This window comes from Lepidochelys kempii, chromosome 2 (genome assembly GCF_965140265.1).
Source record: "Lepidochelys kempii isolate rLepKem1 chromosome 2, rLepKem1.hap2, whole genome shotgun sequence".
NCBI lineage: Eukaryota > Metazoa > Chordata > Testudines > Cheloniidae > Lepidochelys > Lepidochelys kempii.
In genome coordinates this window covers 230,839,133-230,858,226 of record NC_133257.1, presented here as the reverse complement: position 1 = coordinate 230,858,226, position 19,094 = coordinate 230,839,133, and the positions used below count along the sequence as shown (strand labels likewise).

The window sequence follows — 19,094 nt, the reverse complement described above, 5'->3', positions numbered from 1 at the left end:
ACAACATTTAATAAATATTGTTGATGTCTGATTTTTTTGCTCCTTGTTTAAGCATGAGAGCATTGCTGATCTTCAGTATTTCATTTTTCAGAACAGAACATTTACAGATGATGTAATTTAGATAAGGTCTCTTGATTTTTAAAGAATGGTTGTAAAATTATTTTACTTTTTGCTGCTCTTTACTTCCCCATTCTAAGTATTTCCACATGCTAAACATCTTACCTCTCTCCATTAATCCTCATCAGTTAGTTTTGTAAAGTCTACCACACTCAGAAGAAACTGTTAACATATACTAATCCATTTGCCAAACAAAACAAAACAAAAAAGAACCCCACCCCAAAGAGATATATTTTTTTCAATCCTCTGCTCAGGTCATTTTCTGGATCATCTGACTTCTACAATGACCATCTTGAGTGTCCGTTCATGATCCTTTGTGAACAGCAATAAATTATTTTAGTGGAATGAAAGACTATAACTTGATCACTGTTTGTATCAGTGAGTCTTTCGTATTAATATGTGTGTTTTACCATACATTGACTGCTAAGAAACTGAATCTTAAGTGTCCATTAACTCACTCTTCTCTTCCACAAGAAGAGACTTTATTCTTATTAGATATCTGTTTATTTGTATAATTCCTATTTCCAGTTTACCACCCATTCAATATTACTTTTACTCTTATCTGTGTCACTGTTATGGTAATTATGCACAAAACCAAGGTGCTTAATCCAAGTGGAGATAGAGCATTCGTTTGCTAGATTACTCAAAATAAATGTGGAAGTGGGTTTCTTTCAGTTTGACATGTGCCAACTCATATACAGACCACTATGTAGGATATGTTTTAGACATCTTCACTAATGTTATGTGGCAGTACCTACAAAAAACAATTTAAACAATTTAAAGAATCAGATTGAGAGAAAATAAGGGCCAGGCCCATGTGTAACAGACACAGAGTGGTGTCCTTTCTCTTTTCTGTACAGAGGTGGGCACTGAACCACCAACATTAAACAATAGTTGCACAACACAGTAGCTGTGATATCACATAAGAACAAGCATATTGGGTTAGACCAAAGGTCCATCTAGCCCAGTATCCTGTCTTCTGACAGTGACCTATGCCAGGTGCCCCAAAGGAAATTAACAGAACAGGTAATCATCAAGTGATCCATCCACTGTCACCCATTCCCAGATTCTGTCAAACAGAGGCTAGGGACACCTTCCCTGCCCATCCTGGCTAACAGCCATTGATGGACCTATCCGTCATGAATTTATGTAGTTCTTTTTTGAACCTTGCTATAGTCTTGGCCTTCACAACATCCTGTGGCAAGAAGTTCCACAGGTTGACTCTGCACTGTGTAAAGAAATACTTCCTTTTGTTTGTTTTAAACCTGCTGCCAATTAATTTCATTTTGTGGCTCCTAGTCCTTGTGTTATGAGAAAGAGTAAATAACTTCCTTATTTACTTTCTCCACACCAGGCATGATTTTATAGACCTCTATCATATCCCCCTTTAGTCGTCTCTTTTCCAAGCTGAAAAGTCCCAGTCTTATTAATCTCTCTTTATACAGCAGCCATTCCATACCCCTAATAATTTTTGTTGCCCTTTTCTGAACCTTTTCCAATTCCAATATATCATTTTTGAGATGGGGCGACCACATCTACATGCAGTATTCAAGATGTGGGTGTACCATGGATTTATATAGAGGCAATATGATATTGTTTTTCTTATTATCTATCCCTTTGTTAATGATTCCCAACATTCTGTTCGCTTTTTTGACTGCCACTGTACACTGAGTGGATGTTTTCGGAGAACTATCCACAATGACTCCAAGATCTCTTTCTTGAGTGGTAACAGCTAATGTAGACCCCATCATTTTATATGTGTAGTTGGAATTATGTTTTCCAATGTGCATTACTTTGCATTTAACAACATTGAATTTCATCTGCTATTTTGTTGCCCAGTCACCCAGTTTTGAGAGATCCTTTTGTAGCTCTTCACAGTCTGCCTGGGACTTAATTATCTTGAGTAGTTTTGTATCATCTGAAAATTTTGCCACAACACAGTTTACCCCTTTTTCCAGATCATCACAGACCTTTCCTAGTCAAAAAATAGGGAAACACTGGGCTAGCTCACATATTGTAGTGTGTCAATTGTTCATAAATGTTAGCTTTTTATTGGACTACACTGTATGGGTTACATTGTACTTAAACCCAGTGCTGCCCCCCCAGGGGAACAGGAAGTAGTTAGTACTCCCCATCCTGTCAGTGAACTTCGTAAAGGTTGCCCAGACTGCAGCTCCAAGAGACGGCAGCAAGAGCAGGGGCTACATGCCCAATCCTCCCCCTTGCGTCCACAAGCATGTGGACAGGAATGAGAGGAGGGTGGCTCCAACACCTTCATGTGCTGAAAAAGAGTGACATAACCCTCCAGAGCAAGGTGAAAGCAGGGATGAATTTGTGACTGAGTCATAATTCCGTCCTGGTATTCCTCTTGTGGTAATGCATCTACTCACCTCTCATGTGCAGGGCTGAGCCTAAGAGCCCAATCTAACCCATGTGTGTTATATTATACTTATACACACACACATACAGTCATGACAATTCACATGTATTACGAAGTAAATATAATTACAAATAGGTGAAAAGGGGGGTATTTAAAGATAGATTTTAAAACACAAATCACTCAAGACAGCTGTAGAAAATCGTATTTGATAGGTAGAGCCCTACCAAATTCATGGTCCATGACTAACCAATTTATTTGAGCATAAGCTTTTGTGAGCTACAGCTCACTTCATTGGAGCTTATGCTCAAATAAATTGGTTAGTCTCTAAGATGCCACAAGTACTCCTTTTCTTTTTGCAAATACAGACTAACACGGCTGTTACTCTGAAATGGAGCTTTGTTACACAAAAAAGAAACCAATCTACTTTCTTGGCAGATACATGGACCAGCAGAGGAAGCCTTTTCAACCACATATTTTTTGTCCACTTAATAATTCCCAGTGGTTCGTACAACTAATACATATCATTTTAGGAAATAAATCATACCCAGCAATTAAAAGTAAGACAAGGACTACTGTCTTTATCTTTGCTTGGTCTCTCTGTTTCTTTGGAATAAATGAAAGCACTCTTTACTTTATTTAGTTAACGTAGATAATGTTCTGCACAATTGGAAATTATCACTTTGAAGGTAACCAAGATAAACTACAGACAGCTCGCAAGACAAAGAAGTAGGTCCTATCACTAAGTCACTTGTCTTTGAGCATGAAAAAGTCAAAGGAACAAACAAAAAATCCCATTCCAAGGCAAGATGAGAAAAGATACAAAGTAAATATTCTGAGTACATACTGGTTTCAGAAATTCCCTATCAGAAAAAAGTTGCTTGGTTTATTCTCCTTTCATGTAAATTAAAAAATTTTGAATCCAATTATTTACTAATAACCTAGAGTGACCCATATAATGTATTGATTTGACAAATGTGATGGAAAAGGTCACAATGAATTTTGACATCTAGTTAGCTCCTCATTATTTATTTGCAGAAAAAGGGCTCTCTCATCCACAATTCTTGCCTGGCCTTAACCCACATGGTACAACTGCACTATAAGTTGAAGCTGCAACCCCGAATCTAAGTTGTGCTTGCGCCTTCATAAAGGTCTTTTCCACAGTTTTGCTCTCAGTCCTGGTCAGAGGTGACTGAAAATGAAGCGGGTAAAATCAAAGAAAACTGACCAAATATATTTTTTACACAAAAGTTCAGGATGGTTCCTATTTTACTGAATCAGTTCACCCAGCAATAGGATGCCGTTAGCACTGCACTTAAAACTGTGAATTAATTTGGAACTAATTAGTGAATCATGAATAGAAATATTTGTCTTAAAAAGACATTAGCCATTGTGCAACACTGACAGACCCTGGTCGTCAGCAGGTGGGATCGAACCACGGACCTCGGGAGCTTAGTGCATGAGCCTCTACCGCATGAGCTGAAAGCCAACTGCCTCTTAGCTAAGGCTGTAGAGCAGACTCAATCTCTCTAAGTGGTCTTGGTGCCACTAGATGGGGCAGAACACCACACCAGGAGGTGTGTGGGTTACATACTTCCCCTAGCTGAGGAAGCTGTGTCCCAAGCTTCAGAGACTTCCCAGTTGAAATCCTGGACGAGCCCCCACTTGTAATGCCGACACTTGTTTATTTATACATTGGTCTGGACAAACCAATTCTAGTACCTCATGATGTTTGTTAGTCCCACAGACAAACTTTGGGAATCGTATATTCAAGAGGCAAAGAGTCCTGTGGCACCTTATAGACTAACAGACATATTAAAGCATAAAGCACGAAAGCTTATGCTCCAATACGTCTGTTAGTCTATAAGGTGCCACAGGACTCTTTGCCGCTTTTACAGATCCAGACTAACATGGCTACTCCTCTGATACATATCTTCAAGGTTATATATCCCAGATATGGAACCATTTGCCCTTCTGCCCCTTCTATCTGAAGTATACTGCCAACTGACTATAACTTTCAATAAGATAAATGCTCATTATAGAAAGTTTCACATATGCAAGTAACTTGAGAACCAGTATCTATTAGGCAGGTACTCTTTACTCCATCTAGGTATACATAGCCATGACAAGAAGCAGGTCCCACTAACTGCCAGATGGCATCACTGACACTCATTAACATCTGTCTCCTGAACCCACTGACTAGCAGCCTTGCTCTGAGAGTTGTTAGTTTCTTTTCTTCCTAGCTCAAACTTGCTCTGATTTGAATGCCTACCAGTCAGCTGCTGATGTATTAAATTGGGGTTAGGAAAATTCTGACATTCATTCTGAAAATGTCCTATTTGCCCACAGTTAAAATATAAAGGATTTCTTCTGTTAAATTTTGGTATTGCTTGTTTATGAAATTCTTTGGGTCTCTGAGGAAATCGTGTATCTGAAATTGATGTTTCAGAACTTGGCTGGGGCAACTGCAGTCCTACCAACTGCTGCTCAGACTGCAGGTATTTCTCCTTCCAGTCTACTGCAGTGACTTCTTCATGCGCGCTGGGAGTATTTTCATATGCCTTTATCAACTGCAAGTTACTCCTACTCAATGGCTTTCCTTTTTCTTCTAGTTCTTGTTGAAGTTTTCTCTTTTATCAGAGTGCTCCCTTTCAATGGATCTCACCTCAAAAAGGAGTGTGACATAAGAGACGCTCTTTTTTCTACCACTACAATTAATCCCTTTTTTAAAAGAGTATATTTAATAAGGATCTATGCCAACAACCATGGAAAAACTGATCTGGTATATAAGTGTCCAATTCAGTATCTTTAGCGCACCAGCCTTCAAAATTTCTTGGGCTAATGTGTGTAGTCTAGTCAGGTATGCAGAAGGTGGTTCTCTAGTGTGTTGGTGAGTTTCAGAAAATTGAGCCTTAAGCTCAGATGTGTTTATGACACTTCCATATGCCTTCTCTAAAATCTCAAAGTATTCTCCAGTGGATGCCTTGCTACCAGCTCCTAAGGCCACCTTCAATGCTGGGGGTAAACAACTTTTAATCATCTTCCTTCTTTTGACTTTGTCAGAAATCTCACTGTCTCCCGTCATCTCTTTGGCTTGTGCTCACCAAGTAAGATAATCTACTTCTCCACTGGGTCTGGGTGAATTACCTGAAAAACATTTCAGTTTAAACTTCACATCAGTCACAGTTACATTGGCAGATTTCAGCACTCTCTCTAACAAAAGATGTTGCATGTCATAGCAGGAGTAGAGGCTTCTACTGGACCGCGGTCTATAACTGGTGTACCATCTGTTAACCACCTAGTCTGTCTATCACTCACAGGTGAAACCACAGCCTGTGTCTCAGTCTTGAACCCTCTGTCAGAATACACAAAATATCCCTGATTCCTGCACTGGGGTACTCTGGGCACAGAACTAGTGGGTATAAATGGCAAAACTTCAAAATGGATAGGAATCACATCCCATTTCTGCCCTAGCTTCTGCAACACACATTTCCTTCCTATGTGCATCACAGACACAGTCTTCAAATTCACAGAGAATCATATCTTTTCATTCTCCCTTCACCCGCCTCATATTAGTCACATGACCAAAGATTCCAATAGACTTTTAATTTCTGCTATACTATCAACAGGAGGCACATCAGTGACCAAAATGGTCCTATAGGGATCTAACCCTAACTGTGTGCAAGTTTCCATTATCTTAATAATGTTAATATAGTGCACAAATTCAATTATATTCAATAACACCACATTATTTTATAACTAACTGCAATATTCCTCAAAAGAATTCAGAGGTGAGGTCTGAGCAATCCTGAAGTACCTGTCTGTTTGGGCGCCAAGTGTAACCTTTGGGTGGGCTACAGGGCATTTCATTTCCCATCTTCAGTGCCTATAAAAACCCCAACTCCCATAAAAAGTAGCTGGAGACCCAGAGTTCAGGAAATCTAAGGATTTTCAGGAAGGATTGCACAGAGTCAACCGCCCCACATTCAAGTCCCAAAAGAAACTAAAGAAATGAAGTTAATTAAATAACTTTATAAAAACTTACGATGAAACAAATAATCTAATTTTTACAGAATGACATGGCTATTTTATAATCCACAGACATTATCTTCACAGTTATACATAAACATAAATTAAAAAAAACAAACTATAATCTGAACAGGTCAGTCCCTACAAAAATACAGTGAGAAGAAACTGAAAATTCCCAAAAGCTTAGGTTTTGTTCACCTAAGTCTCAGTTAGAGTCTTTGATCACCAAATCTATACAGTCTGCTGAGTCTAAAACAACATTTTCCCTCCACTTGCTTGTAGGAATTTTCAGCTGGAATCCATGCAGACTCTTCCTCTGCTGAAATCACTGCTAGCCAGTCAGCTAACTGATTAACCAACCACTCAGTTAAGTGTATCAATTTAAAGAAAACCCTGGTACAAAATGCTTTAGAGTTAGGGACAACAGCCTGCTTTCCGCTTCTGGGCTCAGCTTCTCCAAACTCACACAGGACGCATGGCCCTCTGCAAAGCAGCTGCCCTGTCTGCTTGCCCTCTTGAAATCTGACTCCAGCAACAGGAAACCTATTGGAGCAGACCCAGAACTACACACCGCATTCCAGAAGCTTCTGTATGTGGAATGCTTAATCTGCCTAGCAACAATGACCCAGACACAGTGCACTCCTACCTCGCCACAATGGGTCTTAAAGAGATATTTCCCTATTAGGCACAGGGGTTACAATTGCCCACCTGATCAAACCATACATTTCTCTGTTTTAATAAGTGAGCAAATGATATAATTTCAAAAACACGTAAAGTCTACCCAATCAAATCCAAACATACTCTTTTTCATACTCATCTTTAATACCACTGTATTTTCTAAAGCAAACTTATTATTATGTAGAGCCCAACCACGTTTGGTTTTGGCCAAGATAACTTGACTTGACTCACAAAGATACAGGACATTGCAAACTGGTTCTGGGTTGTTGTTTTTTTATTTTTCTTTTTTTTGCACCCTTGTAAAACAGAACCTTACCTATTAAAGAGAATACTGGCATGTGCACCAGATAGAAGTATTTTATTCTTTGTAAGATCAGATATATGGCATGATGATTTTTTATGTCACTGAAAATGTTATATGATTGTGGCGTGTAAGGTTTCTGAAGGAAAAAATATCCCCCCCCATCTGTGTATAATGTATTGTATAGGATAATAAAATCCACACATGTACCTGATTAAGTATCTAATATCTAATTATTGACAAATTCTGGGTCAAAGTCATGAAGTAGACGGAAAAAATTCACAAGGGTAGTTCTACCATTGATCCCTGGTTTAAGCAACAGACATCTTCTTATAGCACTTAACGAGTTCAAAGTATTTTACTGATTAATCATCTCAGCCTGTCAGGTAGTTTATTAAATTTTTTTTCAGATGGAGAAACAGAAACAGAGATCAAATGATTTTTGCAAGGCCACACAGCTAGTCATTGATATAGGTAGAATTAATATCCAAGAGTTCCTGACTCCTAATCCTATGCTGATTTCTCTAGATCATTGTTTCCCAAACCAGAGGATGGTGTGGGATTCAGTGAACTAGCTGGAGAGATGGGGTGAAAAGGGGAGTGCAGAGATATACCTCTCAAGTGTTCTTCAAAGCCTGTTTTTCTTTTTTAAAAATAAAGCCTGTAGATCTTATTGTTGTGAAGAAAACCTTCCACAGCCAAAGTGCGGACGCACCACCTTTTTTCTTTTAATTAGAAAAAGTATACAGGGTGAGAACAGTGGGTGCTTCCTGGAGAGAGGTCAGTGCAGTGGGGGGAAATGGTTGAAAACAACTGGTGACAAAATAATTCTCACACATCTCCTAAAAAGAAGATAACTAATACACAGAAAAATGGGCCAGAATATCTTCTTAATTTGTTGTAAATCAGGAGTAGCTCCATTGAATTACACTGGCGCAGGTATACCCAAGTGGGAAATCTTGATGTATTTATATTAAAAATGTATATTCCCTAAAGGTACGTCCTTCCCCCGGCATCTTTCCCATGACTGTGTCAGAGATATCTAACCTGTGTCTAACTTTGCATCTTTATTACCTCAGGAAGCCCCCTAAAGAATGTTCTGGAAGAGCCACTGGCTGAAAGGATGTAGCAGCATAAATCCTGAGGATAATCCAGGTAATGTAGAGCAGGGTTAGGGAGCAAAACAGAGGCACTGGGCTTTTGCTGATACTTCAGGATGTGCTGGATTTCCACCTAGGTCTTGGGATATCCACAGGTTCAGACAGCCAAACCCCCTACCTGCTCTGTTGGTAGGTAAATCTTGACCCAGAACAATTCAAAGGAATCTTTGTGAGGTGAACAGCAGAGTTCTCAGTGAAGTTTGTTCTTTGTCCCTGGTTTTCCATTGGGATGCAGTGGGATGACATGGCCCTTAGTCACCTAACAGGATTCTAGAATATTCTCATAGAATCAGAGAATATCAGGGTTGGAAGGGACCTCAGGAGGTCATCTAGTCCAACTCCCTGCTCAAAGCAGGACCAGACGCCAACTAAATCATCGCAGCCAGGGCTTTGTCAAGCCTGACCTTAAAAATATCTAAGGAAGGAGATTCCACCACCTCCCTAGGTAACGCATTCCAGTGTTTCACCACCCTCCTAGTGAAAAAGTTTTTCCTAATATCCAACCTAAACCTCCCCCACTGCAACTTGAGACCATTACTCCTTGTTCTGTCATCAGCTACCACTGAGAACAGTCTAGATCCATCCTCTTTGGAACCCCCTTTCAGGTAGTTGAAAGCAGCTATCAAATCCCCCCATCATTCTTCTCTTCCACAGACTAAACAATCCCAGTTCCCTCAGCCTCTCCTCATAACTCATGTGTTCCAGACACCTAATCATTTTTGTTGCCCTTCGCTGGACTCTCTCCAATTTATCCACATCCTTCTTGTAGTGTGGGGCCCAAAACTGGACACAGTACTCCAGATGAGGCTTCACCAATGTCGAATAGAGGGGGACGATCACGTCCCTCGATCTGCTCGCTATGCCTCTACTTATACATCCCAAAATGCCATTGGCCTTCTTGGCAACAAGGGCACACTGTTGACTCATATCCAGCTTCTCGTCCAATGTAACCCCTAGGTCCTTTTCTGCAGAACTGCTGCCGAGCCATTCGGTCCCTAGTCTGTAGCGGTGCATGGGATTCTTCCGTCCTAAGTGCAGGACTCTGCACTTGTCCTTGTTCAACCTCATCAGATTTCTTTTGGCTCAATCCTCTAATTTGTCTAGGTCCCTCTGTATCCTATCCCTACCCTCCAGCGTATCTACCTCTCCTCCTAGTTTAGTGTCATTTCTCATTTCATTGAAAAGTAGAATTATAGTCTGTTTTCAGGAAATTCCAGAGCTGGAAAGTTACTTTACAGAGCAAGGGCTCTGTGACCTAGCTTAAGAATTCGTATTTATATATCAGTTTACTGACATTATATTTTTGATTGATATCAAGTTTAGGACACTTCTTGCTGAGGTTTAGAGGCTGGTTTGGAAGAAATATACTGGACCTACTCATATAAACCTTACCAGAGCTTAAAAATCTATTGGTGTCAGTGGGAGTTTTGAGTGTAGACATTTGGGCCTCCACAGCTTACAGCTGGATGAAGGTAGAAGAAACTGGCCCATTTTGTTTTGGAATAAAATGAGATCCTCTATAAATGCTTGTTTATGTGGTCACAGAAATAAATTAGATGCATACAGCCATAGTACAGTTAAATGCAGAGGCTGAAACTGTATTAAAGCCCTTAAGCAATGGGAACCATTCCCCTCAACTACCCTGTAGGGCTGTTACAATGTGGATTTCATCTGGGCATCAATGGCCCTGAATTCCACAAACGTGAGAACAGGTATATGGGCATTGCCCCTGCTATGCCCAGACGCCTACATAGGTACCCTAGCTGGAAGCCAGAGTCCCAACTTGTTGCTTCCACGCCTAAGGTAGGAGAGATGAGATGACGGGAAACTGAAACATGTGACTTGGAGGCCCATGCCCAAAGAGACAATTGAGTTACAATGACCTTGCATTGGACCATTTTTAATACACCAACCACAACAATACCGCAATAAGTGTAATTTAAATCCCCAAACAAGACCTCTGGATATCAGATGGAAGGTGGAAAACAACCACACAACCTGTTGTCATATGGGGAAAAAACAGCAGCAAAGAGAAGCAGCCCACAACCCTGGCAGAAGACAGCCAGTCATTTGGCCCATCATGCTCCCTCCCCCACTTTTGTCCAATGGCAGCAGGAATGGACAGGGCGGAATCCAGCACTTGGATGCCCTGTTAGATAGTGCAAGGAATTGCCATGGGTGTAGGAGTCACTTCTCTATAGAATCATCTCCACACGTTAGAATCTATCTGTCTTTCAAACACAGTTCCTTTGCTCATACATCCTGTTTTGTATACTCAATATATCTCACTTTGTACATATCCCAAAAAACTTATAAAATTTTTTTTGGAGAAAACCCAGCTTCCAAACAATAGTATTCAGCACTTGCTGTGTATACAGATTTGTATTTCCATTAACTAATTAAAACTCACATCCTATCAGAGATAACCAAATACCACCCCCATTTTACAGATGTGGAAGTGCACAGAGTGTGTAAGTTACTTGTCTAAGACCACACAGTCATTCAGTAGTAAAGATAGGATTTTAACTCTGATGCTCCTGGCTCCCAATTCTATGCTTAATTCACTGGACCATGCTCTGCCATTCAAATTACATTCATGTGTCCTTTACATATTCCACACATCTATTTTCAGCTGCATCATATAACATAGTATTAGAAGCCATTGCCTTAGGTTATACAATAAGATGAACACTGAAAAGTCATTCCAAAATTTCAAGCTTAGACATTTATAGATTTCTGCCTCAGGTAATAAACAGATTTCTGCTATGAAAATGAAACCTGCAATCCAAATGAGCAGGCTCATTTATTAGGCTAAAGGAACAATCCTGAATTCTAATTCAGTTGATTTACAGTTTTTTTTTAATCTGCATGATAATGACAGATTACCTCTGATGAACAGAGAGGTGGACAGAGTTCTTTTCTCTGTATTTCCCATTTTTAGACTTGATTATTTCTAACCTCTTTGCCCTGTTTTCACTTAACTTATTAATTTGTTAATTAGAGGTTGACTCAAGATGAGAATTAAAATGTATCAAGTGCTACAATATCTGACCTCTAGACTTCTTCAATAGCAAAAAAGAGAGAGATGTGAATCTTCCTTTTCTCATGGCAAAATATGCCCTATAAATTGTCACATCTCAGCAAAGTGAGAATGGAATTATTACTTTCTTGTCATTTGTACTGCTGGATAATTAAGAGGGCTCAAAAGGTAGGGGGTTTAAAGTGGCATATAATTCGACTGCTGAAAATTGTCACATCCAAATTCTTATTTTAGGATCGGTTTTGAAATGCATTGGGTGGATTATCATACATTTCCACCAAAAAAAAAAAAAGAAGTAAAAAAAGAAGGTAATAGCAACTTCTCCAGTGTGGCTTAAAGAACATGAAATTGGGATCCATCAGCATTGTTTACTTGCTGTTGTGTGAGAAACTTTCTGACGTATAAGAGGAATATGTGCAAATTGTGGAGATTTGAAGAGTCTGGAAAAAAGAAATAATCTATCTTCAAACAAAATCAGGCCAACTTATTAATACAGATAAGTTAGAAGGGTTTTGAAAACTATGGAGACTACAGTTAAACCTGTCTCAGGAGAGTTGTAAATTACAAAATCTGAATTTACAAAGCAGATAACACATACACTGACCTTGGGAAAAATATGACTAAAGCTAACATGCCCCATAAAATACAATTTTGAATACATGAATCAAAGTTAACACTGAAATGATAAAGATGTTTGTACTATTCCTTTTAAGGACAATTTGAACAAAAATAAGATGGACAAATTCTACTGTCAGATATGCCAATGTAAATCTAGAATAATTTAAATAATTTGAGGAATTATTTTAAAAAGAGAGTTCAAAGATGGCTACAGACATTTGAAGATTGTAAACACCAAGAAGGGAGAGGAAATAGTTAGCAAATGTAACTAGTAATGGGATGAAACTAAGAAAGGGAAAATTATACTGAATATCACGTGTACCTTCCTGAGAGTGAGATCCTTTAGCCTATGCAATAATCTCCCAAAAAGTGGCAGAAGTCCCATCAACTAGCACATTTAAAATCAAACTGGACATAACAAATGGAACAATACTGCATTGTCAAGGAGTTAGGTGGCTGGGAGGGTTTTTTTAAGGTATTTACAATATAGACTAATGGAATATGAAAGTGGAAACAATGCAGGAAAAATGAAATGTTGTGATAATTTCCAACTGAAAATTTTGACTAAATTGATATGTTCACATGTAATATTTTGATTTAGTCAAATCAGCATTTTCTGATGAAAAACTGTTCTTTTGGAAAGTTCTAGTTATTATCTAATTAGACCTCATTCAGACATAAAAGGGGCCAAATTTCTATCATATGAAGGTGGCAACGGAGTAGTTTGCAGATGTGCATTTTAAATTAAAAATGCTAACAATACACTTGCCCTGACATGTAAAATAGCTGAAGGGAAACAGATATTTGTTAAGCAAATTATTTAATTAGAAAACTAAACATATTCAATTTTAACCTCTCATTTCTAACTACACACTACATGAATTGTAAGTTACAAAATGAACAGTAATATTCAGTGGTAAAATGTAGTGCCATATCTCTGATTAGTACAATCCAAATTCAATCACTGTTCTTTATTTAGACTGCAGAAGCTTTACAAAGGTAATGAGCATCACTTCAAGTTTTAGGAGGTAAATTATTTTTTTTCCTTACATCAGTTTCTGAACTGGCATATACAGTGCTCTTCTCTCATTTGCCTCTATCTGTTCTGAAATTAATGAAGAGTTAGAGGCAAATAACAAATTGTCATATATACCTAACCCTAGCTGACCTTAAGAGAAGCATATCTGATAACAGAAGACACGAAAGGAAATATAACCCAATGATTTTCCTAAAAAAACCCAATAAAACACAGCAATCAGAAGCAGCTCTGAGACACCTCTCCAACATTTACATATTTTTTTTAAAAGAAAACCCTATCTCCATTGCCTCAGATCACCTTAGAAAAAAGACACAGCTAGTCTGTTGTAAGCTGATTCTCTGTAGCTTTTCCAATGGCAGAGAAGAATATTTGTCATTAAGTATTAGGGTTTGCATTTCACTGATGTTTTGGGAAAGAGAAGACAGCAGGAGATAGGTCTTGCATTTAGACTTGAAGACAGATTTGTGATCATTCTTATCTCCTGAAGGAGTTTCATAGCCAAAGGTCAATCACAGAAGAGCTCTGTCTTCATGTCAACTCTTATGAAACTTACCCTTGTTGTGGACAACTGAACTGTCCCTGGTTATAAAGAAAGAAGTGGTCCTTCAGGTAGTTTGGACTCACTTGGTTCAGATATATGAAGATTAGTACCATGCCCTTGTGAACACAAGTTTGTATTCATTTGGGATTGGAGCAAGGGAGAGAGATGGCTCCAGCATCTGGTGCTGCTTAGTAAATGGACTGCTGCATTCTGGAGGACACAGGCACATTTTCAGTTGTTACGTTTTCTTTCCTAGTATAGGGTGTCACAGTCAGGCCAGATTTCAGAGTAGCAGCTGTGTTAGTCTGTATTCGCAAAAAGAAAAGGAATACTTGTGGCACCTCAGAGACTAACAAATTTATTTGAGCAACTCAAGTGAGGAATGAATGCTCGTACAGTGTTATTGAGGATTTTAACAATGTATCATTTGTCAAATGTGGCATGAGGCGATAAATTAAATTTTCCTGAATAGTGAGAGTAGCCATAATCCTCTGGTTTATCTTTTGAAATTGATCCTCGAGCAATATTCTGTCCTTCTAGCCACAAGAGCATGTCTGCTCACAACAGAAAGAACAATCTCCTGTCAGGTATCTGAGACTTATTCTGCATAGATTAAACAAGTAGAGCTCCAAGAAAAGTTGAGGGAAACGGGAAAAAGAGAAAGTCATCCAGAAAGAGACAGGGAAAGAGACTGAAAAAGACTGAGATTTTAATAATATACAGGGAAAGAATAGAGCTCCTGTTCTAAGGGAAAGAATAGAATTACAGGGGTGAAATCCTGCCCCATTAAAGTTGATGTGAGTTTTGCCATTGGAATCGGAATTTCACCCCAGAAGTTTCCATTTCTGTAAGAACAGACAAAACACATTTATCTATGGTAATTTCATGTAAATTTATCTTAAAGATACATTATAAAAGCTATACAAACTTCATTTTACTGAAAATTTTTTACTCAAATTCAGCTACACTAAGCAGGTTTAAAACAAACAAAAGGAAGTATTTCTTCACACAACGCACAGTCAACCTGTGGAACTTCTTGCCAGAGGATGTTGTGAAGGCCAAGACCATAACAGCGATCAAAAAAGAACTAGATAAATTCATGGAGGATCACTCCATCAATGGCTATGAGCCAGGATGGGCAGGGATGGTGTCCCTATCCTCTGTTTGCCAGAAGCTAGGAATGAGCGACAGGGAATGGATCACTGGATGATTACCTGTTCATTCCCTCTGGGGCACCTGGCATTGGCCACTGTCGGAAGACAGGATACTGGGCTAGACAGACCTTTGGTCTGACCCAGTATGGCCATTCTTATGTTCTTAATGTTTTCAATCTTGTTGTCTTTAATTTTATCATTAATCTCAGGTCTTGTATGTTAGAATCAAATTTTACATGTACTACCGGAATACCTCAGACTCATGTTTTAACATTATTTGAAATAAACACCAAACTTAAAAGAAAATCTACAGATTCTGTGTGTCACATTTTTGGCTACACTTTGTTGTGTAACGACTCATAGGTAATTGTTTGTGTGGGATGACAACATAACTGTCTTTTCCTCAATGCAGAACATATGGCTTCATAAACTACAGATTCATACAGAAAACTAGATACTCACTTGCCTATTAAGAATCCTGAATCAGTACATCATGTTCTAGAAATTTGCTGTGTGCAATGTCCAATTACTTCATGATTTTTAAGCAAAACACCCAATTACAAAGTCAGAACCAATTAGGAGTTCTGCCTAAATACCACTGGAATGATAAAGTCATGCATGAAATAATTTTAAATTTACAGTTCTGCATAAATCTGATCTGAGAAATGGAAAACCTGTCTTATGAAAGGAGACTCAAGGTGCTTGGCTTGTTTAGCCTAACTAAAAGAAGGCTGAGGGGAGATATGATTGCTCTCTATAAATATATAAGAGGGATAAATACCAGGAAGGGAGAGGAATTATTTAAGCTCAGTACCAATGTGGATACAAGAACAAATGGATATAAACTGGCCATCAGGAAGTTTAGACTTGAAATTATCTGAAGGTTTCTAACCATCAAAGAAGTGAAGTTCTGGAACAGCCTTCCAAGGGAAGCAGTGGGGGCAAAAGACCTATCTGGCTTCAAGATTAACCTTGATAAATTCATGAAGGAGATGATATGATGGGATAACATGATTTTGGCAATTAATTGATCTTGGACTATTAGTGGTAAATAGGTCCAATGGCCTGTGATGGGATGTTAGATGGGGTGGGATCTGAGTTACTACAGAGAATTCTTTCCTGGGTATCTGACTGGTGAATCTTGCCCAGGGTTTAGCTGATCTCCATATTTGGGGTCAGGAAGGAATTTTCCTCCAGGGCAGATTGGCAGAGGCCCTGGGGGTTTTTCGCCTTCCCCTGCAGCGTGGGGCATGGGTTACTTGCTGGAGGATTCTCTGTACCTTAAAGTCTTTAAACCATGATTTGAGGACTTCAATAGCTCAGACATAGGTGAGTGGTTTATTGCAGGAGTGGGTGGGTGAGATTCTGTGGCCTGCGTTGCGCAGGAGGTCAGACTAGGTTAACATAATGGTCCCTTCTGAACTTAAAGTCTATGAGTCATATAAGTTTGTCAAAAATATGTTTGCCCATGTAAACTCAGCAACAATTTGTAACTTAGGTTCTGGAATTGAAGAACTCAATCTTTCAGACATGAGCTTGCTCACTTATCCACAACAAATCTCTGAGGGTAATAGCAATCTACTATTTCTGTAACATTTCAAGTTTCCTTCAAGCAATACCCCACTGTAAATATTGAAATGTAGTTGCTTTTTATGACTTTCATCTCTCTCCCTGGCCAAATCTCAGGGAATTGAATTGATTTCCTTCCCTCCCCTTATCCTCCTACATACACCTAAAGAGGATACTTGGCTTTCATTCGGTTAGGGTCCAAAATCTCAACTGTATTCCTAAATCCTTACTTAACAGTAAGAAAATTCTCAGGATTCCCTTACAATGACCACAACGGCACCGCACCTTTAAGCGGAGGTTGGGGGGAGATGGCAATTTGTCTGTGTGGCTGAATGAAGAGAACAGTGTTTTATGGTGGGGGGAGGAGAGAGGTCAAACTGCTGCAAAAGGGGAAGAGGGGTGACACTGATTCATCTTGTGAAATCTGAGAGCATTTAAAAGAGATGGAAGAGTTTAAAAGGGGCAACCCATGTGGTGAAACCCCATTTCACATGGAGCCAGCTGAGGCAGCATCCACCCATCCTCTTTAGGTTTGGTTTAGACCTGCTGTGGGCATTGCACTAGCCACCCCTTTTTAGCAGGGCTGGGAAGGAATTTTTCCCTTACCCCCAGATTGGCCTAGGTAGAGTTGAGGTTTTTTCACCTTTCCTACAGCAGGTTCGGGGAAGGCTTTGTTGACATGTGGCATGAAGGGAGTTAGGCTATATGTCATTATAAGTGTGGAGCGGATGTCCAGTGCAGGTACCCCATAGGAAAGGTATACAGTGACCGGATAAATGGCCTGGTAAAGGACTTAAAAAGGAGGTGTTGGTTAAAGGCACGGAATGAGGTGTGCATTTTGGGGCTTGAGGCTCTTATGATTGGTACGGCAGGGAGCTAACCTTCCTTTCTTATAGCCCACCTTAACCCTCCTACGTGGAAGGTAAGGTCCCAGCAGTGGATTGGCTGTGGGACCTGGTTGTAAAAGGGGGGGGGGGCTGGTGGAAGCCCCCTGGAAAGTTATTGAATGAACATGGGGTTACCTGCTCTGTACACTTTTATCTGCTCTATAAACCCAGATATCTAATAACAAAGTTGCAGCCTGATTAAAACCATGTCAAATGTCTCCTGTCCTTTCAGTATAGCCAGAAAATGGCTTATTCATTTTGGGCCTCATTCTCCACTACCTGGCACCTTGTATAGTAATTTACACTTGTACAAAGAGAGTACAAAAAGGGTGTAAAATGCTACCAAAATCATATCATGTTGTACCTACTTTGTACTGTAAAGGACTACCCAAAATGCAAGAGAGTGGAAAGTCAGTCCCTCTAATGTCTTACAACTAGCACTACAGGTTATTTGTTCAATTTTCTAGTTACTAATGGATCAATAACATAATGACTAAAATTAAATGCTGCAACTTTCCAAAATCATTTGTAAAACTAACAATTTAGCCAAGAATACTGCATGCTATAACTAGGCTTAGAAGGATTAGATTTTTTTGGTACATACTGGTAAAAGTTGATTTCCCCGAGTACCCACAAACTGATGGAACAATATTGCCATTTACAATCAAGTTTACTGATAGGCAAAATAAGAAAAATGTTGCTTTAGAGTTTGATGTACGAATATTTATTTTGCCTGTTTTGACACAAAATGTAATGTCTGATGTCATTGTCTGACTTCACCCCCCACCATAATTTCCAGTAACCGTGAAACTTTATATAGATAAAAATTGAAAATGCTTAAAAATAAACATTCAATATTACCCATCAAAATTACAAAAAAAAAAATTGAATTGTGCCCAATTTAGTTATAACTGGGCACAATATTACTCCAAACTGTGGAACAATGGCTTCTTCTGTAACTGATTTGTCTGCTACAAGTTCTTTTCAATCTATTTTGTTAGAGTTTGTGAATCTTTGTGTGACTTAAAGCAGTTCAATATGTTAAGCACTGCTTTTAAATGATCTTCTCATCTGTCTTCCTATAATGCTTGAATAAACTAAAATATAACTGTCACACAAAAAAAAGCATATCTACTTAGAATCAAGAAAAATGAAAAACAATGCATTTTAAATAATCAAATTAATTCCTTGAGATTGTGGAAGTATCCAGAGCACAATAAATGGAGCTTTCAGACTTCAGAAGAACAGTACAGTTAAGTAAGTTGAGTAATCAAAACCAAAGCATCTGCCCTGCCACTTGTAATGCAGAACTTTATTTGGATGTACTGTAGGATAGCTTTCTTTCTTAAAAGGATTTTGGTTGTATCATCTTCCTCTAAAGCCTGTTAAATCCTGATCCAATCCGGCTGTGAGTTCTGTGGGTGTACAGATGTCCATCAATGCTGAATACAATGCAGCATCAAGGCCTCAGTCTGTAAAATATGCAGCCTTCTTATCCCATAAAAGTAGCAGATAACATAGGAGAGACTCTTTTCATTTTGCTCCCCATTTCGTCTTACTACATCTTTATTTAAATTTTATTTC

At 38.9% G+C, this 19,094-nt stretch overlaps 1 protein-coding gene across 5 annotated transcripts in view; it reads right to left on the bottom strand.

The window, feature by feature from the left end:
• Positions 1-19,094, bottom strand: part of CACNB2 (calcium voltage-gated channel auxiliary subunit beta 2) — a 396,121-nt gene that overhangs the window by 151,467 nt on the left and 225,560 nt on the right. The gene's annotated exons all lie outside the window — the stretch shown is intronic.